This window comes from Palaemon carinicauda, chromosome 5, assembly GCF_036898095.1.
Source record: "Palaemon carinicauda isolate YSFRI2023 chromosome 5, ASM3689809v2, whole genome shotgun sequence".
NCBI classification, from domain to species: Eukaryota; Metazoa; Arthropoda; class Malacostraca; order Decapoda; family Palaemonidae; genus Palaemon; species Palaemon carinicauda.
Window position 1 is genome coordinate 80,466,495 of NC_090729.1, and position 16,012 is coordinate 80,482,506.

The following is a 16,012-nucleotide window of genomic DNA, read 5'->3' on the forward strand; positions in this document are numbered from 1 at the left end:
CTTCTCAGACCTTGGTCCCAAGCCAGACATCTAAAGAAGTCGGTTCTTCTTCAGCCACCTCCCCCGTCGATGACGATTCACTCAGACGCCTCAAAGGAGGGATGGGGAGGTCACTCTCATCGGAAAAAAGTCCAGGGGACTTGGTCCAAGCTATTCAGGACCTTTCATATAAACTTTCTAGAAGCTATGGCAGCACTCCTTACCTTAAAGAAAGTCTCCCCGCGTCACTCGATCCACATAAGATTGGCGACGGACAGCGAGGTGGTTGTGAGATGCTTGAATCGACAAGGGTCGAGGTCACCACCTCTCAACCAAGTGATGTTAGCCATTTTCCGATTGGCGGAAAAGAAGAAGTGGTACCTGTCGGCAGTTCACTTTCAAGGAGTCCGCAATGTGACAGCGGACGCTCTATCCAGGTTCACACCGATAGAGTCGGAATGGTCCTTAGACGCAGGATCATTCTCCTTCATTCTGAATCAAGTCCCAGAACTGCAAATAGACCTCTTTGCGACGAAAGACAACAAGAAGTTGCCCCTGTACGTGTCCCCGTACGAGGACCCCTTACCGGAAGCAGTGGACGCAATATCCCTCGACTGGAACAGATGGTCCAGGATTTATCTGTTCCCTCCTCACAACCTTCTGTTGAGGGTCCTCAACAAACTGAGATCCTTCAAGGGGGTAGCGGCAATAGTGGCCCACAAGTGGCCGAACAGTATGTGGTTCCCCTTGGCGTTGGAACTACAGATGAAGTTCGTGCCGCTACCACATCCAGTTCTGACCCAGCGAGTCCAGAAGTCGACTGTCTGCGCTTCATTACAGAAAACCCAGACCCTGCAGCTCATGATTTTCTCGCCCTAGCGGTGAGAAAGCGTTTCGGGATTTCGAAAGCCAGCATAGACTTCCTAGAGGAATACAAGTGCAAATCAACTAGAAGGCAATATGAGTCATCTTGGAGAAAATGGGTGGCCTTTGTAAAGGCAAAGAATCCGCAGGAGATCTCAACAGACTTCTGCTTATCTTTCTTCATCCACCTCCATGGCCAAGGGTTGGCAGCTAACACGATTTCAGTGTGTAAATCTGCTTTGATGAGACCCATTTTATTTGCCTTCCAGATCGACCTAGGTAACGAGATCTTTAATAAAGTTCCGAAAGCCTGCGCTAGGCTCAGACCTTCAGCACCTCCAAAGCCCATTTCATGGTCTTTAGACAAAGTTCTTCATTTCGCCTCCCTGTTGAGCAATGAAGAATGTGCGTTAAAGGATTTGACGCAAAAAGTTATTTTCCTATTTGCACTCGCGTCCGGGGCCAGGGTTAGTGAGATCGTAGCCCTCTCGAGAGAGGCAGGTCGTGTTCAGTTCCTGGATGGGGGGGAGCTGAACCTGTTTCCGGATCCTACGTTTCTCGCCAAGAATGAGTTACCCACCAACAGGTGGGGTCCCTGGAGAATCTGCCCTCTGAAAGAAGATGCATCTCTATGTCCAGTAGAATGCCTAAAGGTCTATCTTCGTAGAACTTCAGACTTCAAGGGTGGTCAACTATTCAGGGGAGAAACATCAGGCTCAAATTTATCTCTGAATCAACTCAGAGCGAAAATCACATATTTTATTCGCAGAGCGGATCCTGACAGTACACCCGCAGGTCACGATCCGAGGAAAGTTGCCTCATCCCTAAATTTCTTTAATTGTATGGATTTTGAACATCTCCGTTCATACACGGGCTGGAAGTCTTCCAGGGTGTTCTTTCGCCACTATGCGAAGCAAGTAGAGGAACTTAAGAGATCTGTGGTAGCAGTGGGTCGTGTAGTTAACCCTACTGTTTAACTCTGCGAGGAACAGTGGTCTTAATTGGGACGATTAAGTCCAGGGTGAGTGTGTAGGTACATACTGTACTACAAACTAAATGAGGGCACCAAGTGCCCATATAGACTGTTCCTTCTTTCAAAGGTGAACCTAGCATAAGTTCAGACATGTGTGCCAAGCGTTTCTAACGCTAATGTGATTGATTTGTAATACAGACTTTTTATGACTTGATACCTTGGTATCTTATTAAAGTGGTGTTTAATGGTTTTTCTTTCAGATAAACAAGTTCTGTTTACTATCATACTTATGCTTAAAGTTTTGGGTTATCCTCTTTTATATAAATATATATATTTGTTATTAACCTGTCTGTTTATTATCTGTCAATAAACTTGTTCTTGAGAACCTTGCGTCTCTTTCACCTGTGTCAATTTATTGGTATAATTGAGCATTTTAATTCTATGTATCTTATCTGGGATAATTCTGATAGAATTGTTCTGTTATGCAAGCTATGTTGCATTGGTTTATGTAAGTCCCCTAATGGGAGGACTCCGTTCCATAAAGGGACGAGGGCGGTTTTATTAGTTTCTTCCTATGCGGATATAAACCTTTGTCCAATACAAGTATTGTGCGGATTACTCATCAATATATTGACGCAGTGGTTCTATACAAACTATGCTTTACTTAATATAGGGCGAGACCACTATATTAGCTTGCCTGGTATTCATACATAGATATATGTACTCTTCGAGACTTTCCAGAGTCTAGTAGGACTCTTCCCTGTAGGGGGCAGGAAGCTCTAACATAGTTTATAGTTAGTTGAAAAGATGTATAACGGTAACATCTTAGGTCTCTAGGTCTAGTCGACCGGGAATAAATACCTCCGGGGAGTACGGCGCGTTCTGAGAATCCACAGATACAGTAATGCTCTGGTACACTTCCATCAGGACGACATGGCTTGAGCCCAAAAAACGGATTTTGAGCGAAGCGAAAAATCTATTTTTGGGTGAGATAGCCATGTCGTCCTGATGGACCCGCCCTTGCCTTTCTAAGAAAGGGCTGTAGGTCCCCTCCCTACATACAGTATCTGTAGCACCTCGTGTACGCTACAAGGAATACAGATGGCGCCAGGATTGGCGCCAGGCACGCATACGAATCGGGGGATAGGGAAGCCTTGGGAGCGGCTCCCCTTTTTCTTTCCCGAATTCGTATCTCGTCAATCTCCCTCCTACGAGACGAAATCTCTGTTCAGGTCGTAGATTGCCATGTGACGTGTCTAGAATATGTCCTCTAATATGTCGCGATATCCCTTTCACGAGGGATACTCGCTCCAGGAGTTAGAATTCTGGTACCTTAAGGTAAATTCTCTGGGAATATCGCCGTAGTTGTAATATACCCTAGGAAGCTACCCTATAGGAACTTCCATCAGGATGACATGGCTATCTCACCCAAAAATAGATTTTTCGCTTCGCTCAAAATCCGTTATATATATATATATATATATATATATATATATATATATATATATATATATATATATATATATATATATATATATATATATATATATATATATATATATATGTTTTTTCAAAAAGGCCCATAAAAGAAACACAGGAAATATGAATTAATCACACTATATTTCGGTCAATAAACATCGACCCTCTTCAGGATGTAAAGTACAAGTGAGGATTACAGTGGAGAGTGACGGTTTATATATGAAAGCAAAAGGGTGTGTTCAATTGTTCTATAGTTGTTATAATTGCTGGAAGGATTAGCCAAATTTAATTACATCCAGGTGCGTGTTCTTATTGTTGAGCCGCTTGGAGGAAGTCTTGACCTCTGATGCATGTCTGGTGGTCGGTCTCCGTGGATTATCTTCTTAATGATAGGGTTGAGAAGAGTATTGTCCACTGTGTCAGCTTTCCATTGGCCCCCAGATAGGTTCATTGTGTTTGATTGATTTATGATGGCTGATTCCCGGATCTTCCTTCTGTACGGACAGGTACTCTTAAAAAGCAAAGACGACTCACTCCAGTTAATCTGGTGCCCCAAATCCCTAAGGTGAATGCAAATCCCCGAGTTTTCATACCCATATCTAACAGATCTTTTGTGTTCGGATAATCTTTGAGATAGCGAACGGCCAGTTTGCCCAACGTACACTTTTTCACAATCCCTACATGGTACTTTGTAAATGCCGGATTCTATCTCTCTTTTATTTTGATAAACATTAATAAGGGCGCTTCCTATGGTCTTTGGATATGAAAAAACAAAGGGGTTCTCAGTTTTGATATGATTTGTTATATTTTTAATACCTTCTATATATGGGAGTTTTATCTTATTTTTAAAATCTCTCTGGTTAGTAACATCATGATCTTCATAATATATCGTGTTGGCTTTGTTGATGGCCTTTTCTATGACATACGTCGGGTAGAATAGCTGGGCGAGTTGTTTACGGATGATTTCAAATTCTTTATTTAGGTAGGCTGGGGAACAGATTCTCAAACCTCTAAGAAATAGATTGCAAGCTACTCCAATTTTTACAGAAATGTCGTGATAACTAAAGAAATGAATGTAGTAAATAGAGAAAGTTGGTTTTCTATACACAGTGAAATTATACCCCGTCGATTCCCTTATAATTAGTATGTCAAAAAAAGCTAATTTTCCATCTTTTTCCCATTCAGTTTTAAATTTTATGGTAGGGACTAGGGAATTTAGATTATTGAAAAATATATTGAAATCTCCCCAGCTATCATCCCAATATGTGAAAATGTCATCAACATAGCGTTGCCAAACCATGTTCGTAGGTTTAATTGTTGTTAAAATTTCTGTTTCAAAGTATTCCATGTAGAGGTTAGCTAAAATTGGAGATAACGGGCTGCCCATACTACAACCAAATTTCTGTTTGTAAAAATTTCCATTGAAAGAGAAAACGTTATTTGACACGCTTAGTTTAATTAACTTAATTGTTTTTTCAATACCGAGGGGGAAGTGATCTTCGTAAGTGATTAATTTTTCCCTCAAGAAACCTAATACGTCGTTGATCGGGATCTTTGTAAATAGGGATTCTACGTCAAGACTCAAGAGTTTTACATTGTTTACCGGGATATTTAATCTATTGAATTTCTGGATGAAGTCCTCTGCATGCTTAATATGAGCTGAAGAAAAGCTCCCTAGAAAGGGAGACAGCAAGTCTGCTAACCATTTTGATATATTATATATAAATGACCCTTTACATGAGACGATTGGGCGTAAGGGAATACCGTCCTTATGAGTTTTTGGGAGTCCGTAAAAATATGGCAACGAGGGGTTCATGACTTTGAATTTTTCTAAGACCTCGATGTCTTTTTTATTATTTCCGATTTTTCTTACGGATTTGAAAAATTCCTGAGCAACAGAGTTACGGGGATCTTTTGTTAGCTTTTCATATGTAGTGTCATCGTTTAAGAGTTGTTGAACTTTGTTGACAGGCTCCCAAAAACTCATAAGTACTGTATTCCCTTACGCCCAATCGTCTCATGTAAAGGGTCATTTATATATAATATATCAAAATGGTTACCAGACTTGCTGTCTCCCTTTCTAGGGAGCTTTTCTTCAGCTCATATTAAGCATGCAGAGGACTTCATTCAGAAATTCAATAGATTAAATATCCCGGTAAACAATGTAAAACTCTTGAGTCTTGACGTAGAATCCCTATTTACAAAGGTCCCGATCAACGACGTATTAGGTTTCATGAGGGAAAAATTAATCCCTTACGAAGATCACTTCCCCCTCGGTATTGAAAAAAACAATTAAGTTAATTAAACTAAGCGTGTCAAATAACGTTTTCTCTTTCAATGGAAATTTTTACAAACAGAAATTTGGTTGTAGTATGGGCAGCCCGTTATCTCCAATTTTAGCTAACCTCTACATGGAATACTTTGAAACAGAAATTTTAACAACAATTAAACCTACGAACATGGTGTGGCAACGCTATGTTGATGACATTTTCACATATTGGGAGGATAGCTGGGGAGATTTCAATATATTTTTCAATAATCTAAATTCCCTAGTCCCTAGCATAAAATTTAAAACTGAATGGGAAAAAGATAGAAAATTAGCTTTTTTGGACATACTAATTATAAGGGAATCGACGGGGTATAATTTCACTGTGTATAGAAAACCAACTTTCTCTATTTCCTACATTCATTTCTTTAGTTATCACGACATTTCTGTAAAAATTGGAGTAGCTTGCAATCTATTTCTTAGAGGTTTGAGAATCTGTTCCCCAGCCTACCTAAATAAAGAATTTGAAATCATCCGTAAACAACTCGCCCAGCTATTCTACCCGACGTATGTCATAGAAAAGGCCATCAACAAAGCCAACACGATATATTATAAAGATCATGATGTTACTAACCAGAGAGATTTTAAAAATAAGATAAAACTCCCATATATAGAAGGTATTAAAAATATAACAAATCATATCAAAACTGAGAACCCCTTTGTTTTTTCATATCCAAAGACCATAGGAAGCGCCCTTATTAATGTTTATCAAAATAAAAGAGAGATAGAATCCGGCGTTTACAAAGTACCATGTAGGGATTGTGAAAAAGTGTACGTTGGGCAAACTGGCCGTTCGCTATCTCAAAGATTATCCGAACACAAAAGATCTGTTAGATATGGGTATGAAAACTCGGGGATTTTCATTCACCTTAGGGATTTGGGGCACCAGATTAACTGGAGTGAGTCGTCTTTGCTTTTTAAGAGTACCTGTCCGTACAGAAGGAAAATCCTGGAATCAGCAATCATAAATCAATCAAACACAATGAACCTATCTGGGGGCCAATGGAAAGCTGACACAGTGGACAATACTCTTCTCAACCCTATCATTAAGAAGATAATCCACGGAGACCGACCACCAGACATGCATCAGAGGTCAAGACTTCCTCCAAGCGGCTCAACAATTAGAACACGCACCTGGATGTAATTAAATTTGGCTAATCCTTCCAGCAATTATAACAACTATAGAACAATTGAACACACCCTTTTGCTTTCATATATAAACCGTCACTCTCCACTGTAATCCTCACTTGTACTTTACATCCTGAAGAGGGTCAATGTTTATTGACCGAAATATAGTGTGATTTATTCATATTTCCTGTGTTTCTTTTATGGGCCTTTTTGAAAAAACATGTTAAACTGTTCGATTACAGTTATAAATAAGACATATATATATATATATATATATATATATATATATATATATATATATATATATATATATATATATATATATATATATATATATATATATACAGTGGAACCTCTACATCCGAACGTATTTACATCCGAATTTTCCAACATGCGAAGTAAAATTCGAGCAAATTTTTGACTCTACACCCGAATTTTATTTCGACACACGAAGTAGCAATTTTCGTCGTACCGGTTGTATCCGAATTTTTTGACACGCGAAGTACAATTCGAACACGTTCTGACTCTACACCCGAATGTTTTTTTCGACACCCGAAGTAAACAATACTTGTACGCGTAGTCGGTGCTCATAGCGCCTGAAGTGTTTTTTATTTCCGCCGATAGAAGGCAGCACATCGACCTCGGAGGGACGCTCAATTAGCGCGGCTTGGGTCAGTCCTCTGTTCTCGTCGGCTTCTTGCGGTTGTGCTCTGTGCGTTCTAATATTAACTGTGATTTAATCGTGATTTTTTACGTGCATCCATTAACGATAATTTACGTAAATCATGGGTCCAAAAAGGCTTTGTTTTGCCAGTGGTAGTGGTAGTGGTACGAAAAGGAAGAAGGAAATGCTTTCTATAGAAATTAAGCAGGAAATTATTGAAAAACATGAGCGTGGCATCCGCGTGAGTGAACTTGCTAAACAGTATGGCCGTAATATGTCGACGATCTCGACAATCCTTAAACAGAAGGAAGCTATTAAAGCAGTGAAACCTTCTAAGGGGATCACTATAATTTCCAAACGCCGTACCCCTATCATAGAAGAGATGGAACGACTTCTACTAGTGTGGATTAAGGATAGAGAGATCGTTGGCGACACCATCACCGAAACCGTTATCTGCGAGAAGGCGTACGCCATCTTTACGGACTTGAAGGAGGAGAGCTCTGGGGGTGATGCTGCGGAGAGTTCAACCGAGCCTTCCTCAGATGATTTCAAGGCATCTCGTGGCTGGTTCGAGAAATTTAAGAAACGGTCCGGGATTCATTCAGTTGTTCGCCACGGAGAGGCTGCTAGTGCGGACACAAAGGCTGCAGCTGACTTTGTTAAGAAATTCGAAAATATCGTAAAGGAAGAAGGCTACGTAGAGCAGCAGGTGTTCAATTGTGATGAAACCGGGCTGTTTTGGAAGAAGATGCCGAGTCGAACCTACATCACTGCTGAAGAGAAGAAATTGCCTGGGCATAAGCCAATGAAGGATCGGTTGACTCTTGCTCTATGTGCCAACGCTAGCGGGGACTTTAAAGTCAAGCCCTTGCTTGTTTACCATTCGGAGAACCCTAGGGCCTTTAAAGCACACAACGTCGATTAGGATCAGCTTCATGTTTTCTGGCGATCCAACTCGAAGGCCTGGGTCACTAGGCAATTCTTTGTGCAATGGGTAAACCAAGTTTTCGGTCCTTCTGTGAAGAAGTATCTTCATGAGCAGAAATTGCCTTTAAAGTGCCTGCTATGCCTTGACAATGCACCCGCTCCCCCCCCCCCCCCCCCCCGGACTTGAAGATGATATCTTCGATGAATTCAAGTTCATAAAGGTGCTGTATCTTCCACCAAATACCACCTCTATCCTCCAACCCATGGACCAGCAAGTCATCTCTAATTTTAAGAAGCTGTACACCAAGCACTTATTCAAGCAGTGCTTTAATGTCACGCAAAGCACCAACTTAACTTTGCGTGAATTTTGGAGGGGCCACTTTAATATCGTGCACTGCTTAAAGATCATTGATCAGGCTTGGGTGGGATTAACTCGACGGACCCTCAATTCTGCATGGAAGAAGCTGTGGCCTGATGCAGTTTCTCCCCAAGATTTCGAGGGTTTTGACCCCGAACCTGATCCCGTGGTCGGTGCAGCGGAAGCCGTAGAGGAAATCGTCTCCCTTGGTAAGTCCATGGGTCTGGAGGTCAACGCAGATGACGTTACGGAACTCGTCGCCGAACATCACGACGAACTGACGACGGATGAGCTCAAGGAACTCCATGCTATGTCGGAGCACATGAGTGATGACGAGGAAGAGAGCGAGGAGGTAGAACATGTGTTAGGTTCAGCGCAAATAAAAGAGGTATTAGGAAAATATCAAGATGTGGTCGACTTCATCGACAAAGACCATCCAAAGAAATTGCAGGTTTGTCGTGTAGTTTCTCAATTCGATGATGTTTGCCTAACGCACTTTCGAAACATTCTGAAAAGCAGTACGAAGCAATTATCTATCGATGCTTTCTTTAAAAAACTGCGAAGCGAACTCGCGATGAAGAGGATGTAAGTGAACCGAAGAAAACGGCAAAGAGTGAAGAGGAAGAAAGTGAAACACAGAAAACGGAAATGAGTGAAGCAAAAGAAATTCAGTCAATTTTTAATGTAAGTGATAGTGATTAAAATTATGTAATCATCAAAAAGAAAAAAAGAAAATGTAAAGAAAAATATAAAATATAAAAAGAAAAAAATAAGCTAAGTTATGTTAAAGTTCACTTAGTGTAAGTTAGAATAAGTTACGGTAGTGTTACGTTTATCGTAGTTAACCTCTCTACCTCCTCGCCGTCCGTCCGTCTCCTCTCTCCTCTCTGCGTAGCGAAGACGAACAACACCTGCGCTGGAGTTTCTAAGGTAAAGTGACGCTAAAAACCCGTTTCTTATTTATCATTTTTTGCTAATTCTTCTTATTTACATGTCTTTTCTTCTTATTTACATGTCTATTATCTAATTTAGTGTTCATTATTCTCATGGGAAAATTATGTGTAGTCGTTTATTAAGAAGTTATCATAGGTTTTTGGGCTCAACCACGGATTAATCCTATTTCAATGTATTCTTATGGGAAAATTCGTTTCGACATCCGAACAATTTCTACATCCGAAGTTGGTTCTGGAACGGATTAAATTCGTATGTAGAGGTTCCACTGTATGTGTGTGTGTATATATATATATATATATATATATATATATATATATATATATATATATATATATATATATATATATATATATATATATATATATATATATATATATGTATATATATATATATATATATATATATATATATATATATATATATATATATATATATATATATATATATATATATATATATATATATATATATATATATATATATATAGATGTGTGTGTATATATATATATATATATATATATATATATATATATATATATATATATATATATATATATATATATATATATATATATATATATATATATATATATATATATATCCTAATTCATGAATGTAGATGTGTGTTGTACATCAAGGTAAATTAACTCTACATTCATGAATATTCCACAAAAACCTATAACTCATCATATTATTGTATCAAGATTGCATTTTGGCAGCGAAGGGAGTTTAGTTGCCTTTTGGCGCTCGAGTTGACAAGTCCCTTACCTGAGAGGGTATTTGTGTAAGGTGTACTTATGAACGAACCTTTTGTAATAAATGAAGGAAACCTATATTCTGATGTCTCATTATCCGTCAAGCATGGGTCATATTGGTGTCAGGTGTAAAAAATACGTCTGATTGTGTATGCTGTGAGTGAAGTTGTTCTTTAAGCCAGTGATATAAAAGTTCAAGAAGCCTAGATACACAAGGACTAACATAGCAGATGCTGCTGCTGTAGGAGATGAGAACGAAGGAGCAGTAGGATATAGTGTTCCCGATGAAGAATATAGCCTGAAAATTAGAATGCAAGAATTAGAAAATAAGTTAGATAACTTACATCAGTTGATGAACAGATTGTTGGTGGAATGAGGAGAGGAGTGGCCCGCAAACACAGCATATCCGACGTACATGGACAAAGTCCAAACTCACACAAGCGAAAGTACATATGCACAGCCGAGTGAAGATTCGCAAATCATAGTTCAAAAGTTACCAGAACTCCAAGCAAGTGTTAGGCCTTTTGATGATCTACGGCCTAACGAAGGGTTTCAATCGATTGAAGTGTTTTTGTGAGACTTTGAAGTAGCTACATATGGGTTGTCGGAAAGACAAAAAGCTATTCAAGTAGTTAGATTGCTGAAAGATGCTCCAGCAATGGAGGTAATGTGTTGGCCACAAGACAGTTTAAGAAGTTATACTGAAATGACACGACGTTTAATTGAGAAGTATGCCTTACCAGATGCGAGAAAGGAAGACATAAAAGAAAATCACAAACCCAAAATACAGGAAAGTGAATCAGTTCTTAGTCTTGCAACTCGCATTTTTCGTGATTGCGATTCGTTTGTTATGCAGACTGACAGTCTCCCAGAAGGTGATAAAAAAGCCTGTATTGCCCACAACCAGAGGGAGGTTATTGATGAGGTTGTGTAAGACTGATGTTATGATTTTTTTTACTTTGGGTATTCTGTATTTTAGTTTCAGAGGTCTTAAGAAGAAATGAGTGGAATTATTTATATTGTATTGTGTACATATTTTCATGCAATTTTTTATTTTTTTGTGGAGAATGTGTAATTTTTTCTTGGTGATTTCTATATATATATATATATATATATATATATATATATATATGTTTTATGTTACATTTCCGTTTAGTACATGCCATGCCTATTCTGGGTTGGAGTGTCCTTCATATATCTTAGACTACTGAGGGCGAGTGCGCACCTCCTCCATGAGTGAGGAGCTTGGGGGGTGGGGGGGGGGAAGTAATGTCCTAATTCATGTTTATTCCGACACAGAGACTTACCTCGAAACACTTTCTTAGGAGTTGCTGTCATCTCCTCTCTAACGACCAGAGTTTTGTGTAGTTTACCCTACTCTCATTCTCATAGTGACCTGCTTGCGGAAGAGAACGTGCCCCGAGGGCAATGCTCGTCGTAAGTCACGTGTTGTTAGGCTAATCCCTTAGTAAGTTTTCTGGTCGCGTCGTGTTCACGCGCCGCTCCTCATTTCTCTGTGCGACCCCCTTTGTGTTCGTTAAAATGTGGTTACCACATGGTCTCGATTCCTTCACGAGTGATTAGTACCTTAACTGTGTTCTTTTATGATCATTCCTTTGTGCTTTTACTGGCGTTTTAGTGCTTTCCCTTTGCTTTATACTTGTGTCTAGCGATCTTTGTGTTGTGCTGTGGAGCACGATCGCCGTTGTCCTGGGCCTAGAGCCGGGAAATCGTGTAGGGCTTTCTTGTCAAAGCCTGTTCGCCGTCAGACACGTGTCCCGAATGTGCCGTTTGGTGCGAGGTCCAATGGGTGAAATGCAGCACGAAGAAGAAGAAGGCTTCGAAGAGGTCTCCTAGGGAAACTAGCTTGACTTCCCCTGCAACGTCGACAGGAGAGGGGTCAGGTAGAGTGAATTCTTCTTTCCCTACCCAGAGTAGGGGACGAGGTAAATCCTTGAAGTGTAAGAAGTTGGTGCCTCTTTCCCAAGGGAGTGATGTTGTGGGGGAGTCTTCTTTGTCCAGGGCAGATCAGGCGCCTGCAAGTGAGTGTGTGGGGGTCCGAGGGACGCGACTCTCTCTCGTAGGGACCGCGTCTCGGCGGAGGACCCCATGTGGCCTAATAATGTTCCATTTTTTATCACCAGATTCATGGGTAGAGGCCTCAGGCGCGTCAGCTACGGAGGGTGCCTCTGCAGAGAAGAGTCCCCGCAAGGGGATCCGCTGGCTTGGGAAGTACCAAGGACGTCGTTGAGGTCCCCACTGGACATGGAGGAAAGCCTATGCTAGTCCTTCCCCTTCATGGCTCATTCAACGGCGTGGTTACCAGCAAAGCCATCAGTTCCAGAGAGTTTTCTTCTGCCAACTACGTCAAGATTACGGCGTAGCCCCAAGAAGCCACAGTCCGGTATGAGGTCGCAGTACGAAAGCAAGTCAGTCTCATCGGGGCGCGATCCGTCGGGCCCTTCGAGTGAGGAACGTCGGAGACGACACAGAAGGAAGAGAGAACGGTCTGTGTGGAGGAACTCCCCTTGCGGTCTCCCATAGGATCTCGGGACAGGAGAAGTCCCCGTTCCCCTCCATACAAGCCAAGAGCCTCGCCAGAGAGTCAGCTGATGAGCGGAGGACCTCGTCTTGTAGGCCTAAGTCCCGTCCTAGAGCCACTCAATCCGCTCAGCGGAGGGAGCTGTCTCCTAGGATGGGCAGCCTCGACAGGTCTCCCCACCGAGATGATAGACGGGGACGGGCACCTCCGTCGAACTATTTCACAGAAGAGCCCGTCCTGCGTCCAGGACCTCGGGGAGGATGGGTCTCGATCCCAGACAACAAGCTGAGGGACCTAACTAAGACCTCAGGCTTGATACCTAAGAGATCAGGAGACAGTCCTCCTAGAAGGGCCTCCAAGAGCCTCGCCAGAGAGTCAGCCGAGGAGCGGAGGACCTCGTCTTGTAGGCCTAAGTCCCGTCTTAGAGCCACTCAATCCGCTCAGCGGAGGGAGCCGTCTCCTGGGATGGGAAGCCTCGACAGGTCCCCCCATCGAGATGATAGACGGGGACGGGCACCTCCGTCAAACTATTTCACGGAAGAGCCCGTCCCGTTGTCCAGGACCTCGAGGAGGAAGGAAACGTCGGGCGAAGAGGGTAGAATAAGCCCACGGAAGCCTCTTCCCCCTTGAAGTGAGACAAGGAGGACAGAGGTGCTAGCTCCACGGCAGTGCCCATACTCAGTCCACAACCTAGGGCGGAGGTGCTAGCCTCCACGGCAGTGCCCATCCTCAGTCCACAACCTAGGGCGGAGGTGCCCGTCGCCACAGCCCATCAACCCCGGACGGAGTACCTGGTCTACGGCAATGAGGGCATGCCAACGGAGGACTCCACTTACAGGACGGAGGCCCTCGTCGCCACGGCAAGACCCATCCTAGCGGAGGACTCCGCCTTTAGGACGGAGGCCCTCGCCACCACGGCGATGCCCATCCTAACGGGGGACCCCGCCTACAGGACGGAGGCCCTCGCCACCATGGCTATGCCCGTCATAACGGAGGACTCCGCCTATAGGACGGAGGTTCTGGATGCCACGGCAATTCCCGTCCAGTGTAAGCTCAAAGTCCTGTCTACAGTCACGAGCTCTGTAGGAGGCTCTCCGGATGCAGCCTCGACGAGTCAGCCCACGGAAGGAGTCGTCGAACACCTTCACGAAGGAGCCCGTCCCCTCCTCGAAGGCTTGAAATGACGGAGGCACCCGTCTCGCCTGGAAGGGCTTAACTGCGAGACTCGTCAGAACGGAGGGACCCGTGCTGACTCTACACGTGCACGGATCCCTCCGTGGCACCTCTCCATGAAGGAGCCTGTCCCTTTATCAAAGGCTCGTTAAATGACAGAGGTGCCCGTCTTTCCGGAAGGTCTTAACCGCAGGTTCCGTCAGAGTGGAGGTGCCCGTGATGAATCTACACCCCATCGCCGGACGGAGGACTTGGGTACGGACCCGAATCTTGGAGGGTGATCTCCTTGATAAGGGGACACAAAATTGAGCAGCCACTACCTCAAGAAGTAGTTGACTGGCACTCTTGCCTTAACAGGATTATGGAGGAGCCTGTCCAGAAGAAGTCATCTTTGGCTCCTTCCGAGGAGAGGGACGTAAAGTTGGGCGTACCCATATTAATAAGGTGTTCACCCGCATAGGGACACCTCCAAAGATCACAGTTCAGCCAAACTGCTACAGGGCCTGAAATCACAAAGCAAGTATTATGCTTTAGAAGGACGTCCACTTGGGGCTAGCGAGAAGACGTCCTAGTAGGGGTAGGACAAGGTGCCCCGGAAGACCGGCTAAATCTCAGTTGACCCAAACCAACAGAATGACTTACTTGGGAATAACCCTGGATTCATTACAGGTCAAGGCCTTTCCCATCCATAGACAGGCTGGACAACCTGGACCAAGTTCTCCTTCCCTTCCTTCGAGGACATCCCAGAAGAATGAAGGATGGGCAGAGATTGATAGGACATCTGGTGTCCTTAGAGAAGCTAGTTCCACACGGGAGACAGAACCTAAGGAGGGTTCAATGGAACTTAAAGGAGAATTAGAACCAGAGAAGTTCCCCGGACAAAGTGGTGCCAGTCCGGCAAGAAACCAGACAAGCCGTAGAGTGGTGGCAGGATCGGTCACACACTCTAAAAGGGATGCCGCTGTCCTCCCAACCTCCGAAACCGGCCAGTTTACGGACGAGTAGAAAGAAGGAGGGGGAACGCATCTCTGGGGAAAACACAGCGTAGGGGACTTGGACAGAAAAGGAGAAGTCCCTACACAGCAATGTCCTAGAGATGAGAGCGGTCCAGGAAACCTGCAAACATTTCACGGAAGACTTGAAAGGGAATTCAGTGGCCCTGATGTCGGACAGTGCAACCGTGGTTGCATACGTAAAGAAGATACGAAGGGCCCGTGACCATGCCTCTCCCCAGCACAGGACAGAGGAAGTGGTTGGTGAGACGACGTCGGCGATGGAAGACGCCACGTATAGGAGGGTACTCGCCTTGATTAGAGGCTACAATAGCCTGGTGGAACCCGTCCCACAGGAGGTGGAGGCGTTGACCTCGGGCTTGAACAAGTTTCTAGCCTACACCGCCCAGAAGAAGTCCTCACTTTCCCTTCCTGAGGCCAGGAACGTGGGAATTGGAATAACCAACATAGACAGAGTTATAACCCGCAATAGCGATTCCAGCACAGGCTATAGAGCGGAGAAACTCCTGCAGGGACTTGAGGCCCAAAGTAAATACCACACATTGGAAGGTAGACCAAACGGGGCATGCAAGACAGGGGAAACCCTGGACATCCTTTGCCAGGGCTTCTCAGACGGAAGGGCGTCATCAGCTGCCACCTTCCTCTCCCAGTCCGAGTCCGCTGTTTCAGAAGGAGGGCTGAGATCAAAAGAGTTGTGCGATCTTGCCCTTCAGATCCTGGATTGAGAAGGAAAAGAGGAAATCAAGCTGACAGCAAGCTTCATTCTGGGGAAGAAGAACGTCCTAGCAGACGGCCTCAGCAGAACGGGACAAGTAGTAGCGTCGGAGTGGTCCCTGCACCCACAAGTGGCAAGCGACATCATTCAGATGTAGGGGCC